Source organism: Stegostoma tigrinum, chromosome 12 (assembly GCF_030684315.1).
Source record: "Stegostoma tigrinum isolate sSteTig4 chromosome 12, sSteTig4.hap1, whole genome shotgun sequence".
NCBI classification, from domain to species: Eukaryota; Metazoa; Chordata; class Chondrichthyes; order Orectolobiformes; family Stegostomatidae; genus Stegostoma; species Stegostoma tigrinum.
This window is the reverse complement of record NC_081365.1, coordinates 21,622,023-21,639,607: the sequence shown is the minus strand read 5'-3', so window position 1 is coordinate 21,639,607 and position 17,585 is coordinate 21,622,023.

Sequence of the window (17,585 nt, the reverse complement as noted above, 5' to 3'; positions counted from 1 at the left end):
ATCTTGTTCCTGAGAAACTTTTCCAATAATTTCCCTATCACCAACATGAAGCTCACAGGCCTGTAATTTCTTGGATTATTCCTCCTGCCCTTCTTAAACAATGAGACAATATTGGCTATTCTCCAGTCTTCTGGGACTTCACCTTTGGCCAAAGAAGATACAAAGATGACTATCAATGCTCCAGCAATTTGTTCTCTCCCTCATTATTCTGCGACAGATCTCATTAGGACCCAACGTCTTGTCTTCTTGAACACTTTTTGAGATGTAAAACATGCCTTCTTTTTTAATAGCAACTTGGTTTAGTGCCTCGACACTCCCTTCCCAGAGATTATCCTTCACTAATTCCTTCTCTTTGGTGAATACTGGCACAGAGTTTTGTTTAGGACCTCACCTACCTCTTCTGGCTCCACACATAGATACCCTCCTTTGTCCTTGAGTGGGCCAATACTTTCCCTGGCCACCCTCTTGCTTTTTATCATAAATGCAGAAAAAGCCTTGGGATTCTGCTTAATCCTGTTTGCTAATGACTTTTACTGATCACTTTTAGCCCTTCTAATTCCTTATTTAAGACCTTTCTTACTTTCCTTATACACTTCAAGGCCTTCATCGGTTCCCATCCTCCTAGAGAGATTATGCTTCCTTTTATCTTTTGACCAAGGTCATAACATCCCTGGTCATCCAAGGTTCATGTAACTTGCTGTACCAATCCTTCATTCTCACAGGAACATGTCGCTCCTGAACTCTTATCAACTACAGTATGAAATACTCCCACATATCCAACACAGTTTACCCTCAAACAGCTGCTTCCAATCAAAATTCTCCTGAGCCTGCCTATTATTATTGTAGTTTGCCTTCCCCCAATTTAAAGTCTTTACCTGAAGACTGCTGTTATCCCTGTCCATGAATATTTTGAAACTCATGGGATTCACAATTCCCAAAAAACTCCCCACCGAAATTTCACTCACCTGACCGAGCTCATTTCCCAAAACCAAGTCCACTATAACCCCTTCCCTGACTGGACTGTTCATTTAGTGTGTCATGAAATCCTCCCGAATGGTTCTTGCACATTCTGCCCCATCCAAGCCCTTAGCATGAGGTGAGGCCCAGTTATTATAAGGGAAGTTAAAATCACCCACCGCAACAACCCTGCTGTTTTTACACCTTTACAAAATGTGTCGACATATCCTCTCACCTATCTTCCATTGGCTGTTGGGAGGCCTGTAGTATGCCACCAGCACTAAGATTTCACTTTCCCTTTTCCTGAGTTCTACCTATTCTGCCTCATTGCACAAGTCCTCTGATGTATCCTCCATCAGTATAGCAGTGAGATGCTCCTTTAATACTATTGCAACTTCCCCACCCCCTTTATATCCTCTTCTATCACACCTGAAATATTTAAATGCTGGGAAATTAAGCTGCCAGTCTTATCCCTCTTTTAGCCAATTCCCTGTAATCACAAATAACATCATAGATCTAAATAACAAAAGCTCTAGATTCATTTTACTTTGCCTATTGTATTTCTTCCATTGAAACACATGCATTTCAGATCACCTCCCCTGCTCTTTTCAGCTATGTTTCCTTGCCTGTTCTTGTTTTTAGTCAAATTTGCCTTGATTTCTACCTCTATCTCATCTACTCCCTTCTAGTTCCCATCCCCCTGCCACATATTTCCTCAAGTTTACAAGCTTTAGTTACAGAAACACCAAGTACAAGCATGCATTTCCAAACAGTTTCCCCAGCTTTGCTCCAATTTATTGGATCATAAGTGAATCCCCACGTAAATTAAAGACAATTAACATTGGATGCTCTGAAAGACATTTTTATTTAATTTATGCCCAAAACGGCACAATGCCCTGACTCAATGATCAAGGAGGGATTTTCATGAACCAAGGGTGTGTGATGTATCAACGATATTTCTCCTGTAGATCAATGTAGATAAGGAAGAATGTTGATAAGTGAGAAAACAGTAACAGTCTTCAAAAGATTCTTTCATTGGTCAAAGGACAAAGAAGAACAAAGAAAGTTACAGCACAGGAAAAGCCCTTCAGCCCCCCAAGCCTGCACCAACATGCTGTCCATCACAACTAAAACCCCCTACCCTTCCAGGGACTGTATCCCTCTATTCCTATCCTATTCATGCATTTGTCAAGTTGCCCTTTAAAACTCACAATCTGCTTCAACTATCTCCCCCTGCAGCAAGTTCCAGACACGCACCACCTTCTGAGTCAAAAAATTTGCCTTGTACATCACCTTTAAACCTTGCCCCTTGCACCTTAAACTCATGGCCCCGGTAACTGACTCATCTACCCTGTGTAAAAACTTCTGATTGTCCACTCTGTCCACGCCCTTCATAATCTTATAGACTTCTATCAGGTCTCCCTTCAACCTCTGTCGTTCCAGTAAGAACAACCCACCTTTCACCAACCTCTCCTCATAGCTAATGCCCTCTATACCAGGCAACATCCTGGTAAATCTTTTCTGTACCCTCTCCAAAGCCACCACATCCTTCCGATAGTGTGGCAACCAGAATTGAACACAATATTCCAAATGCAGCCCAACTAAGGTTCTATAAAGCTGCAACATTGCCTGCCAATTTTTAAACTCAATGCCCTGGCCGATGAAGGCAAGTATACCATATGCCTTTTTGACTATCTTCTCCACCTGCTTAGCCTCTTTTAGTGACCTGTGTGCTTGTACACCCAGATTCCTCTGCCTATCAGTGCTCTCATGGGTTCTGCCATTTACTGTATATTTTCCATCTGAATTAGACCTTCCAAAGTGCATTACCTCACATTTTTCCAAATGAAACTCCATCTGCCATCTCACTGCCCAAGTCACCAACCGATCTATATCCAGCTGTACCCTTTGACTGCCCTGATTATCCCAGATTAATCCCTGACTTGCCACATAAAGATATATTCTCCATTGTAATAGCTATAACATTCAATTATCTAGTCTTCTCGGACAAATCAAAGACCAATCTGTTCTTTTTACTTGTATCTTTCTGGATCCACTTCTTATTTCAAATCTCTGTGTATATGCGTTGCAACAGTATTTCTTCTCACACGTCATAGTGATTAAACTCACTCTTTTTGATAACTCATGAAAGCCTGATTAAATTAGTTCCTTCTTAAAACATAAACTCATTTGGCTCTGGAAAATAGAAATCAACAAGGGAATGGGCCTTTTTCAGATTAACCTTGTTTAAACCAACTGAGGAGGTGGGTCAATAAAGAAGTAGGGCCAGTTTTATTTCTCCTCAGCTGGGAGCTTTGACAGTTTGGGTATCCTGTCTTCAACAGGAATGAATTGAAGAACATCATCTAGGTGTAAAAAAAATGACAAAATAAATGGGAAAGCAAGGCAGAGTTAATGGGAACTGTAGATGCTGGCGAATCCAAGATAACAAAGTGTGGGGCTGGATGAACACAGCAGGCCAAGCAGCATCTCAGGAGCACAAAAGCTGATGTTTCGGGCCTAGACCCAAAGCAAGGCACTGCATTGTGAGTGGAGCAGGATATTTCAAGGACAAGATTATGAGGATATACTTTGTTCTTCAATAAGTGTCCATGATGTTAGCCATTCTCATCGATTTGATCATACAAAACTACAACATCAAATACATTGATCTCAACTGTCATCAGTGATTTCTGTATCTCAAACACAGCTTCCATTTTTAAGAGAAGCCAGACATTGAGTTCTAAGAAATGACTTAACATATATATATGTTTGTAGCTAATCATGGTTTAATTTCATGTTTTTTTAAATTATTAATTTGCAGTATATGGGTATCACTGGCTGTTCAACATTTATTGCCTGTCTCTTGTTGCCCTTGAGAAAGTGATGGTGAGCAACCTTCTTGAACTGCTGCAATCCACTTGCTGGACAGAGCTCTAGGATTTTGACTCAGTGACAATGAAGGAACAGTGATATATGTCTAAGTCCGAATAGTGACTGGCTTGGAGGGGAACTTGAGGTGGTGATGTTCCCATATATCTGCTGCCTTTGTCTTACTAGATGGGAGTTGTCATAGGTTTGGAAGGTGCTGTCTGACGATCTTTGGTGAACTTATGAAATGCACCTTGTAGATAGACACTGTCTTATAGACACTGCTGCAACTGAGCGGAGGGAGTGGGGTCAGGGCCCTTGGTTTTAGAAGCAGTGAAAGGTCACAATATCACAGATTGTCATGGTGCAAAAGGAAGCAATTCAGCCCACTGTGTCTGCACAAGCTCTTCAAATGAATATCATCACTTATTGTCATTCTCCACCCATAATCATGAATGTCTGCTTGAATGCTCTGATTGAACCTGCCATGACTACACTTCCAGAGTGCTCATGCTAGACCTGAACCCCTGATTGCGTGAAAAAGCTGTTTTCCCACATTACGTTTACTTCTTTTGATAATTCTAAATTCTTGTCTTCTTCTTCTTGATCCTTTCATGAACAGGAACAGTCTATTCTGCCCAGACCTCTTAGCCCTCTCAAAGGGAAGCAGTTTCAGCTTCTCCGCTTAATCTTCAACATTGAAATTTCTCTTCCCTGGAACCATTGTCTTCTACATTTTCTCCAATGCATTCATACCCACCCTAAGGTATGCTGCCAAGAAGTATACTCAATACTCTGAAGCGGTCCAAAATAATGCCTTACGTAGGTTCAACATTACCTCCCTCCTTAATATTCTATTTTCCCATTTATAAAGCCCAAAACATTACATACTTCAATATTGCATACTTTATTAATCATGTTCTCTACCTCCTTTCATGACTTTCTTACAGATACACACAGGTCTTTCAAATCTGGCACTGCCTTTCGAATAAAATCCTTTATTTTCTGCAGCTTCTCCATGTCATTGCTACCAAAAGGTAAGACTTCAAAATTTTCTGCACTTGGTCTACCACCCATCCTCTTAGTCCAGGCGAACCCCAGCAATCAGGAACGGTAGCGCTGGTGGCAGCTACCGAAGCAGGACCCGTGGACCAATGGCGGCCTGGCCTGGCAGTGAAGACAAGGACTCTTGGTTGTGGGGAGAGTGTGAGTTCAGCAGTGTCAGCGAAGCAGGCCCAGTGACGATGAGATGACAATTAAAGTGGGGCGACCCCTACATTGGCAGGTCCGGCACAGACAGCAGCAAGACAGTGGAGACCTTCCTTGAGGCTAGCTGCTGGCATGGATGGGGTTGGAAAGACTGATATTCTGAACTTTTTACTTCTTTAGTTTTCTAATTTATTCCTCTGACCTATAATGCTGGAGCATTTATCCCCTAAATGTTCTCATTTTTCTTTAGTTCATAGGAATTTGATTTTAAGTATCTATACCTAGGCACCTTGGTGCTGCAATGCAGGGTGACTGTAATCTTTTCTCTGTATTCATTTGAATACATGTGACAGCAAAGCTAATTCATTAATTCGTTCATTCAATTCATTCCACAGAACTGCTAATGACCTTTTGAAGTTTGACCCTGTCCTCCTCAGAGTTTACAATGCTTCAAATTGAGGAAACATGAAGCCTGTATGTTTAACTGGATGGTCTGGTAAGAAGAGGGTGTGGATATCTGGGGTTCACCAACATGGTCAGTTTGGGGCTGGAAGTGAGTGGAAGAGGAGCACTCACTATCATTTTCCATCATACTGGAAATCAACAGTGCACAATGTCCACTTGGACTGAGTGGGGGAAAGTGACTCCACCTGTGAGTGAGGGACATTGTTCAAAGGGAACGAACATTAATCAAAGGCCCATGAAAGGTAGAACACACAAGTATGGATGTTGTCTACTCCCTGGCCAACTTACAGCATTGACCCTTTCTGTATGTTGTACTGCCTTTGCATAGCCAGTGCTGGACAATACTTTGACACCTACACTTTCTCACTCAGACGGAGCCAAGCATGAGGGTTGTTGAAGTGTGGGAGACAAAGATTTCACCATGACCCAGTACCATGTGCATGCCTTGCTCCCCCTGATGGCTGATGTTACAGTAGGTTCTCAGTATGGACGCCCAGCCATTGAGCCTTGTGTGGCCATAAATAGCTGTTATACAGTATGAAAATATATCTACCATCTAAGAAGGAAGACTCGCAGACATACGCCAGAAAATTATGTCATGAGCATTTATGGATTACACAATATTTACAAAAAACCCTTCTCAGCCAAACAGTCCTCGGTAGATTTCCTTCTTCTTCTCCCTCGAGTTATATCGCATGGCACTCCCTAACTCCACACCTGAGGCAGAGGGGCCCTTTTTCTTATTCATCCACAGGACATGGGTATCACTGGCTGGCCGGCATTTATTTCCCATTCTTAGTTGCCCTTTTAGCCAGTAGAGATTGTTGGCCCAGAAGGTTTGGTGGGGCAACCCCAAGACCGCTCAAGTCTACAAGGGTCAGACAGAGATAAGCTGATCTTTGTTGTCTAACCTTCCAAAGACTGGAAGAGAGGGTGGGGCAGGAAAGGTGTGGGTGGAGTGCTCAGCCACCTCAGTAATATCCTGAGTGAGTCTGCCATGGACATGTAAATGGTTCCACCCCTGGCTGGGTGCTTCCTGACACTGCCCTGTCTCCTTGCGAAGAGAGGGCACCTGGACTGGAGTCACGGTTTCTTGTGGCCCCAATCTCAAGCCTTTCATCCTGAGGGCCAGTGGCTGGAGTAATGCAGGTGCTGGTGTGTGCTCCGCTCCAGAAACCCCTGAGGGAACTGGGCGTGGATCTCCATGGCAGCCACTAGACTGTCCATGGAGGCAGTCTGACTGTTGCAGGATTCGCTGCTTTGCTGCAGCTTCTGGGCAATGAAGACCATTGTGTCCCAGAAGGTTGTCTGCTGCCACTGTTCCTCTATATGCAGGTGGATGAAACCCCTGACTGGGGCCACCACAGGGTCCTTTCCGTCTGGAGCTGAGCTGGTGCCTGATTTCTGATGGTCGTCTAAATGCTCGTGATCTGGGTTCTTCCTTCCTTGGTGAGCTGCAGAGTTGTCACTGTGAGGTTGTCACCGGGGTACATATCCACACCCTCTATGTCTACAGTTACCCTCAAGGTGTCAGGATCTGGGCTGGGAGAGGTACAGGAGCAGCCTTGCCATTACATCCTCTAAAGCAGCAGCATCCTCATCCTCAGACGCCAAGGAGACAGTTTCTGGGGAAGCCATCCATTTCTCTGTAGGCAACATTGGGAAGCTAACGGAACCTGCAAGTCAAAACAGAAAAGAAAGTGACACAGCCAGGGGTTCAAAGTGTTGTGCGATGATTAAGAGTGACAGTGGAGTTACGGCGAGAGCAACAGAGGCAAGCAACTTAGCTGGTTGGTGGGACATGGATGTCCACAGGAATGGTGTCTGCCTCCTCCTGCAAGGGTCAGGATTCCCTCTGCAAGTGGTGGGGTGAGGTGGGGAGGTGAGGGTTGGGAGGTGAGGACACAGATTCAGGCATCTCCCACCCATATGGGCTCTCCCCGCATTTTAATAAGAAAAAGAGGGGGGATGTGTGACATAATACAAGGTGGCACAGCTCTGGTCCTGAGGGAAAGGTGGTGAGGTGTTCTGAAGGACGTACAGAGTTAGAGGTCTGGGAGGTTGAGGGGGAAGAGGGGGTGGGGGAAGGTACTGCAGACAGCAGTGAGGATGGTCGGTCATGTGTGTTTGTAGGCGATGTCTGCTTCCAGCTCCCTGTCAGGGAAGTCCAGCACCGTCGCCCTCTACTCTGACATTTTCAGAATCTGTCCATCAATGAGCTTGAGAATGTAGAGTGGCCTTTTAAAGATAGCATGGAAATGAGGGATGTCCATATTTCGGTGGCTATTCAGTGAGTGATGAATAGTCCCAGGAATGATGTGTAATCAGGTGAGGCAGAAATCAGACAGGGAAATGCTGCAGGGTGTGGTGGGTAATTAATGAGGTATATAGTAAGATAGGGCAGAGAAACTTGCTGGGCCTTACAGTGAGGAACCCTCCACAAAATTCACACCACTAAATGGGTTGGGGCCGCACGGTGGCTCAGTGGTTAGCACTGCTGCCTCACAGCATCAGGGACCCCAGGTTCAGTTCCAGCCTCGGGCAGCTGTCTGTGTGGAGTTTGCACATTCTCCCCATGTCTAAGTGGGTTTCCTCCAGGTGCTCCAGTTTCCTCTCTCAGTTCAAAGATGTGCAGGGTAGGTGGATTGGCCTTGCTAAATTGCCCATAGTGTTCAGGTAGGTGTAGACTGGGTGGGTTATAAGGGAATGGGTCTAAGTGGGATGCTTTGATGTTCAGTGTGGGCTTGTTGGGCCAACGGGCCTGTTTCCAAACTGTAGGGATCCTATATCTATCTCTATATCTTACACTTGGACTTAGCCAAAAATAAAGATTCAGCCTATATTCTCTTCAGGGTAGACCTTGGATTGCAATTAACCTCAAATCTTGTGCCTAAAAATGGTTGTAGTCCACTCCCCTGTAGCATGATTAATGTCAGATAATGGCTTTTATTATCCATTCATGGGAGTTGGGTATCAGTAGCTGGGTCAGCATTTATTACCTATTCCAGATTGCCACTTGAACTGACTGGTTTGCTCTTTTCAGAGTGTGTCTGGAGTCGCATATCAGCCAGAACAGAGGAGGATAGCAAATTCCCTTCCCTAACAGACACAAGTGAACCAAATAGACTTTTACAACAATCAACACTGGTTACGTGTTCACCATTAGTCAAGTTTTTTAATTCCAAAATTTAATTGATTCAAATATCCCCATGTACAGTAGTGGGATCAAGCTCATGTCTCCGGATCTGTAGCAATATCATCTCTGGATTACTAGCCCAGTGACTTTGCTGCTATATCACTTCCTTCCTGGGATTTCAGTGTAATGGTTTTAAAGGGTTAATGCTGAAGAGACCATTAATCGCCACCCTGTATAGCAATATCATTTGGATTCAGGCAGAATAGTTTTAGTCCTCAAAGGATATGGATCTACCATTGAGGTCTCCGTCATAGTCTTAGAAACAAGATCTATCATATCAGTGTAACTTGTGCCTTGATGATGCTGTCGTGCAATAATCTGCAATTGAAAATAAACATATTTGCCCCGAAGTCCAACTCTACCACGTCAGTTATGTCAGCCAATGGGATTTAAATAAGTGTGTGAACCTATATCAAATGATACAGGTACCTTATTTACCTCAACACTCAGTTGCCTAATATTGAGCTGAGCTGGAGTAAAAGCAAGAATATGTAGACTATGTGTTCTAGTATTGATGTCCATGACCTTTAATGGTTACCAAGTCAGAGAGAAACTATTCCGGGAATTTCTATTCCCTGAAGATGATGATTTTATTGATTGACTTTGACCTGTTGTTTACAAACTTGTGTGCAACAAAGCCATCATTTGATATGATGTGGAGGAGCCAGTGTTGGACTGGGGAGGACAAAGTCAGAAGTCACACAATACCAGGCTTACAGTCCAACAGGTTTATTTGGGATCACACAAGCTTTCGGAGTGCAGCCCCATCGTCAGGTGCCATGAGAGATCAGGGTACACAGACACAGAGTTTATAGGCAGAGAGGTCAAGAGCAAGAAGATCAAAAATATCATATTCAGAGATAAGACAGTGTGGAGCTGGAGGAGCACAGCAGGCCAGGCAGCATCAGAGGAGCAGAAAAGCTAACATTTCAGGTCAAGACCCTTCTTTGTCTTCAGATGGGTCCTGACCTAAAACATCAACATTCCTGGTCTTCTAATGCTGCCTGGCCTGCTGCGTTCTCTCAAAAGATCATGCAACTAGCGTGAGAGTCAGCGGATAGGTCTCTGCAGGTGACCAAGAGTGTTAGGCAGTGAGTAAAGCGTTTATAAAGCCAATGCTGTGCTGTCATGAGAATCAGGCAGAGCCATAGGAATATACAGAAGGTAACATCTCAGGTCAGACACTGAATTATGGTGTGAGGTTTTGTTCAGAATCTGTCTCAGAGTTGGACTTGGAATCAAGCTAGTTTTATTCCAAAAGCTGGAATTTATAAGATTTGACACTGAACTGACTGAGACTACCAATTGTGTGTTTTTGAACAAAATAGAATGTATCAGCAAATAAACCAACATCTTGGATGAAATAATTCACCCTATAGATGCGTGTGCACGAGAGGGGGCGCGAGCGTGTGAATGTATATCGGAATGTGGATGTGTGTGAGAGAGAGGGGGAGAGCGTATGTGTGCGTGTGTGCCCTGCTCTCTCACGGCACCTGATGATGGGGCTGTGCTCTGAAAGCTTGCATGATTTCAAATAAACCTGTTGGACTATACCATTTCATATGAGTGTTTTCTTTTAGCTCTGTTAATAATTACTAAAAATATTAGTGATAATGGGAACTGCAGATGCTGGAGAATCCAAGATAACAAAGTGTGAGGCTGGATGAACACAGCAGGCCAAGCAGCATCTCAGGAGCACAAAAAGCTGACATTTCAGGCCTAGACCCTTCGTTTATCCAGCTTAGCACTTTGTTAACTAAAAATATTAGGCCAGCTTTCTTCTGGGCCATCTTTCTCTGAGCAGCAGTGCTCTTTGACCAAATTACCTCAGTCATGTCTCTGGGACTCATTGAACATTTTTGGAAGTTTGGTGTTTAGGCCATATCTACACAATGTTTCTAGCCCAGCAGCAAGGGGTGGGAGCTGGAGGCAGTGCACCCTCTTATCTTCAACCTCAAACTGGAGTGGGAGCGGGTAGGGCTTTCTACTCCAACTGAGGTCCAGTCCAGGGAGCCACTAAGCTTTTAGGCACTGAAGACAAGTTCAAACAAACAGTTTCCCCTTGATTTGACTGTTTGCTTCTTTTGTAAATGAATCTCCAAAAGCTGGGTGGGCTTGAGCTGGCTCATTGTTCTGTCTCTCTCTCTCTCTCTCCCCCCCCCCCCCCACCCCCTCCCTCACGACCCCACGTGGAGGGTGAGCCCACACCGTGGCCCAGTCGTTTAAACTGCTTGTTAACTGTTGCAGGGACACTGACGAAGATCCAATAGTCTCCTGGATACGACAGCAGTGTGGTAAACCGAGCCTCGATACAGATAATTTCTTTTGTTTACAGGACTTTCCTGTAACTATTTGCCATGATACTTTCTTCTAACTGTATTTAATTGATCTATATTTGTTTCACTTTTTCCTATTATAGAATTCTTCACATAACACCCCTACGTATTTAAGTCAAAAATGACAACCCGAGACCTGTGAGCCTCACACATGAAATTTGAGCCAAAACACTTGATAGTTATCAAGTGGACGTACAAGTTACCTCCACGGAACTTTCAAAGTGACACATCAGACTCAGGACCTTGGTTACAGTCTGTTTGTTATGGTAAGTCAGTCAATGAATAACTCAATTGCACAATTAAGTGGTTGACATTGGAGAATTTATTTAGCTCCAAGCTGACATTTTGACTCCTTATCTTGGTACACAGACTAAATTAAAAAAACACATCCAAAATAGACTTTGAGGTGGATTTCACAGGAGTTTAACTTCCCGTTACAGAGTTGAATGATTCTAAAACATAGGAATGGTACAAATCAATTAGATATTTGGATTGTTAAGTGTAACCTTTTTGTAAAAACACAAGATTACCTTTAAACCAAGCCTGAAAAAGTCAATTCAATTTATTGACTACTATACTTTGATTTCTATGGTGCTATTTAGGCTTTCTTATTACAATGGCCCTATGATCTGAAGTGATCTTGCTCCCATTATTCTGGTACAGTGATTGTCTAATTAATCTCTGATGATTGCACAACTACACTTTTTAAAAAGTTTACTGCACTATTTGGAGATCTAAAGGTTATTCTGAGAAAACATTGCTCAACACGAAGTTCTGGAAATCTGATGAGTAATTCTAGGTAAACTTTGTTTTAAATTCATTTAGAGGATATGGGTGTTGTTGGTTAGGTCAGTATTGATTGTACATCTTAATTGTCCTTAAGATGAGACATCTACTTCAAAACAGCTGAACAGTTCGGTATGGAAGGGAAAAGGTGGTGATGTCACGAGATAAGCAATCTAAACAGGTACGGTGGCTCAGTGGTTAGCACTGCAGCCTCACAGCACCAGGGACCCAGGTTCAATTTCAGCCTCGGGTAACCATCTGTGCAGAACCTGCACATTCTCCGTGTCTGCGTGGGTTTTCTCTGGGTACTCCAGTTTCCTCCCACAGTCCAAAGATGTGCTGGCTAGGTGGATTGGCTATGCTAAATTGCCCATAGCATTCAGGGGTATGTGGGTTATTGGGGGATGCTTCAAGGGGCAGTGTGCACTTGTTGGGCCAAAGGGCCTGTTTCCACACTGTAGGGAATCTAATCTAAAAACACCCAAAAAAAGGTGATCATTGAGGGTCACAAGTTCAAATCCCAATCTTGGCAGTTGGTAAAAAAAATTCAATTATTAAATCTGGAATGGGAAGCTGGTCACAGTAATATAGTGACCATCAACTATTTTTGAATGTCAAACAAAGCTATCTGCCCTCTAGGGAAGAAAATTTGCCATCCTTACTTGTCTGATCTACATGTGCCTGCAGGCTCAAAGCAATGTGGTGCAGCCCTAACTACCCTCCAAAATGATAAGCAAACCTCTCGGTCTTATCAAATCACAACAGAAAAGTTAACAAGAAATGACCCAGCTTCAGCTTAGGTGCAGGTAATAACAATGCTGAAGTTTGTTTTAACATTTGGGGGCTCATACAAAAATTTTGCAAACCGTACCACAGACACATCAAGAAACCACCTGACATTATCAGATTCACCAAATCATACTTTCCAAACAATGCCCTAAAAAGGTCATCACCATGTCTGGATTTCTCCTGCGCCATTAGTGGCAACAGGTCCATTAGAGGTAGCAGCACAGGGGCACACACTTGGAAGGGAGTTGAGGAGCCCACAATATTAACTCTGAACGCCATGAAGTCTCATGGTATCAGACCAAGCGTGGGCAAGGCATCCTCTGGTCTATTATCACTTACCACCTGCACTCAGCTGATGAATTTGTACTCTTCCACATTTAAAACTACTTGGAGCCTGGGTCCAAATATGTGCAAAAAGCTGAACTCAAGAGGAGAGATAAGAATGAAAGCATGAATGAAATCAAGGCTTCATTGCCCAATTCTGTCACCTAAGAGCTCTAGCAAACTGGAGTCAATGAGGGAACTGTTTAAACTAGCTGGAGTCATAGATGGCCCAAAGTTGCAGCTGTTAGAGCAGCCCCAGAGTACTATAGCTTGGAAATAGACCCTTCAGTCCAACTAGTCCATGCCAACCATGATCCCAAACAAAACTAGTCTCACCTCCCTTTCTCTTGGCTCTAATCTCTCCAAACATTGTTTGTTCATGTACTTATTAAAATATATTTTACTGAATGTAACTGTACCCACATCCCCTGGAAGTTTATTCCACACATGAACCACTGTCTAAAAAAATTCCCCTCCTGTCTTTTGTAAATCTTTCTCCTCTCACCTTAAAAATATACCCTGTAGTCTTAAAATCCCCCACCCTAGGGAAGAGACACCTGTCATTCACTCTGTCCCCCTCATGATTTTATAAGTCTCTATAAAAGGTCACCCCTCAACCTCCTACATTCCAGTGAAAAATGTTATCACTGGATAGTTCCACACTTTGTCGTAGTCTAAGTGAACACAGCAGGCCAAGCAGCATCTTAGGAGCAGGAAAGTTTGTGCTCCTAAGATGCTGCTTGGCCTACTGTGTTCATCCAGCTCCACACTTTGTTATCTCGGATTCTCCGGCATCAGCAGTTCCCATTATCTCAGTCTATCCAGTCTCTTCTTATGACTCAAACCCTCTATTCCCAGCAACATTTTGGTAAATCTTCTCTGAAACTCTTCAGCTTAATAATATCCTTCCTATAACAGGGCAACCAGAAATGTACACAGTACCCCAGAAGAGGCTTCACATCTCTACAGAAGTTCCACAGGGCAATTTTCTAGGCCCAGTCTCTTTTATCAATGACCTTCCATCCATCATGCGGTTAGAAGAAAGAATGTTTGCAAAAGGATCAGCACCATTTATGACTGTTGATAATTTGTTTCATTAATTCACTTGATGAATTACCATCATTGGCCAGGCCAGCATTTATTACCCACCCCTAATTTCCCAGGGGGGGCAGTTAAGCATCAACCACAATGACATGGGTCTGTAGTCACTTGTAGGCCAGACCACATAATTACAACAGATTCCTTCCCTAAAAGGGCATTAGTGAACCTGACAGATATGTTTCACTGACAACAATGATCTCATGGTTATCATTTGGCTCCTAATTCTAGATATTTACTGAATTCAAATTCCACCATCAAAATCCAAGTTTAAAGCCAAGTCCAGGAGCTCTGGATGAACAATCTAGTGATAGCCTAGTGGTGAAATCACCTCCCCAGACAGAAACAGTCTGTGTACTATCCCAGTAGAGCAAGACTGGGGCAGCATTCAGGATAGGGTTGATAAGTGTTAAATCACATTCTCAAAACAGAGGTGCCAGGTAATGACCATCTCCAACAAGAGAATCAACTATTTCCCCTCGCCATTCAATAACATTCAAATCACTGAATCCACTATTGGGCATTACTATTGCTAATGGAATACAAGAGTGGTTGATGTTTGGGCCTTAGATATTCATGACATGTATCAATGATTTGAATGAGTGCATGAAATGTAATCTTATTAAATTTTGCTGACAACACAAAACTAGGAAGAACTGCCAGTGGTGAGGGGATGAAAAAGATTCACATTGATTTAGATGAGTTTAGTCAGTAAGCAAATGCACCGCAGATGCAGTATAAAGTGGATAGGCGTGAGGTTATCCACCTCAGTAGGAAAAACAGAATGGCAGAGTATTATTTAAATAGCGAGAGCTTGAGAAGTGTTAATTTACAAAGAAATCTTAGTGCAGATGCAGCAAGCAGCTAGAGTTAAGATTGGGTTAACTAGGCCTTTATTCACTGGAGCTCAGAAAATTGAGTGGGGGGGGGGGGAGGGTCGTGTTAAGTCATAAAAGGACTGGACAGTCAGAGTCACAGCACAGAAACAAACCCTTCAATCCAACTGATCCATGCTGACCAGGTTTCCCAGTCTAAACTAATCCCACTTGCCTGCATTTGGCCCCTTTCTCTAAATCTTTCCTATTCCTGTACCTGTCCAAATGTCTTTTCAATGTTGTAACTGTACCTGCATCTTCCATATCCTCTGGTAGTTCATTTCACGTGCAAACCACTCATTGTGAAAAAATTGTCACTCAGGTCCCTTAAGTATTTTTCTTCTCACCTTAAAAACATGCCTCCTAGTTTTGAACTCTCCCATCTTAAGGAAAAGACCTTTGCTATTCACCTTATCTATGCCCCTCATGATTTTGAGTCAATAAGGTCACCCCTTAACCTCTTGTGCTCCACTGAAAAAAAAAAAGTCCCAGTCTGCCCAGCTTCTTATAACTAAAACCCTCCAATTCCATCAACAATCTGGTAATTTTTTCTTCTGGAACCTCTCCAATTTAATAATATTCTTCCTATCACAGGATACAGGGATAAAAATAGAAATTGCTGGAGAAACTCAGCAGATCTGGCAGCATCTGTGCAGAGAAAGCAGAATTAACACTTCAAGTCCAGTAGCCCTTTTCAGAACATTTTGGTTTTTGTTCCACTTACCCCATCTCAGAAGGAGAAAGAACTTTCACAAAGATGGTCTTGACAGCCAGGTGAATCTCACCATGATGGAATGTGTCGATTTCAGATGGAGTACTAACATCAGCACTGACTGTCTATCCAGACCAGACTTTCAGGATCTGAGTGGGCACTAAATATCAATCATCCATAGGGTGTCCTCAGGAGATATGTTTGTGATACTATTTTCAGCAACAAACTGGTGACTCATACAACCGCAATAAAGTTGTTTTGTTGTATTTGCATTTTTAAACTTTAGCATCCAATAATAATTTTAACCCCGTAACTGCTGCTGGACTCAAGAGCTCCACTCTACCTGTTTCCTGACTGCAACCTATATGATTAGTGAAGAATGAAATAGCCATGTGGACCTGGGCTACTTCTTTACCAATAAAGAAATAGATATGGCCTTGGCAGTTCAGCTCCCACATAGATGCAGGATAAGAAGTGAAGTGTTTTTTTTAAGTACTGGAGTCTGCTGGTTTAACTATTGAAGCAGCTTGGGCAAATTGTCAACTTTTGTTGCTAACATTTATAAAATAAAAAGGCCTAGCGACTGTTTGAGGCATAGTCAGATTTTTGACCAATTTAGAAACAGGGAAGGTAGCTCCATGAAAGAATACTTACTGGAATTCAGTAGACAACATGCAGGACTTCAGAAATCTAATTTGGAAATTCCTCCAGTGGTGCTGGCATTTAAATTGTGAGGCTGTGCCGAAGTTTCAAGTTTGGAAAGATTTGTAGTTTTGGCAGGGATTAAGTCTGCAGATAAATGCACACTGCTATAACAAGTGTCAGAAGCACCAAAACAATTCCTTGAAAAGCACTACTTTTCCAGTAGCATTTTTGACATTGTGGGAGAAATCAGCAAAGCAACAGAGACTGAAGCACACAATGTATACAGGTTGTCAAAGCCATCTAGATAAGGCTGTAAACAGTAGTATCAAAGGAGAACTGTAAGTGAAACAAGGACAAAAATGCATTGGATACTTTTAAGAAACAAAAAAGAATTTGGCATTCTCAATAACCCCAGAAAAGGTCTAGTCAATTGATGTTTCAAGCATTATCACAAGCACCACTACACCAGACTGTTCTAAACACATAATATTCAGACATAAAACAGAAGATGGAGAAAGAAGATGCTGATTCTGAGCAAGAAAGGGGCACTGTATCGTTCACAAGATCTTTCAGTCCATTGCTGAATTTGTTGGTTGCAGAATCTTTCAATTGTGCAGTATTAAACAGTGGACGTAGGTATTAGATGTGTGCAGTGGACCAGCTAATGTACCACTTAGACAGTGAGTAATAAGAATCAGGAAAATTCAAGTTTCAACAGCTTCAGATTTGAGGATGATGATGCACTAAAATCTTTAAAAAGAAGAGTCTTTTTTTGTAAGATGCCCAGAATCGATCATTTTATTAGCACATTATTCATTAATAGGACATCCTACCCTAAACTTTGGTTGTCTCCAGATGTCTGCTTTTTTAAAAAAAGCAGTAAAAAAAGCAGAGTATGAGAGAGAGGGGTATGAGTCACCAGAGCAAATCCAATATAGGATGGTTTATTATGGAACTGAAAGATGGCCATACTTATAGTTCTTCAGTAAGAGATTTTATTAAATGGTAAGACTTTAGTTACTCTGAAGGAGTGACAGCACAAAAATAATGTTATCTACATTTCATATTTCAATTTATCTTTAAGAGGATTACTTCATCAAGAATCATTTGTTGCTAGCCATAAATTTTTTGGACTGTTACAGTTTCATCTTGGTCTGACAGATTCTGCAGAGCCTTGACTACTGTTTCATTGATATAGAACTCCTTAAAGTCTGATTTTAAAGCCTTTTGTCCCCTCCATTTCCTTGCATCATTCACTATGTAGGTGTGGTATGGGTCTTCCGTGTGCTCTTGCCTTCTGGATCGCACAGTGCTGGCCAGCA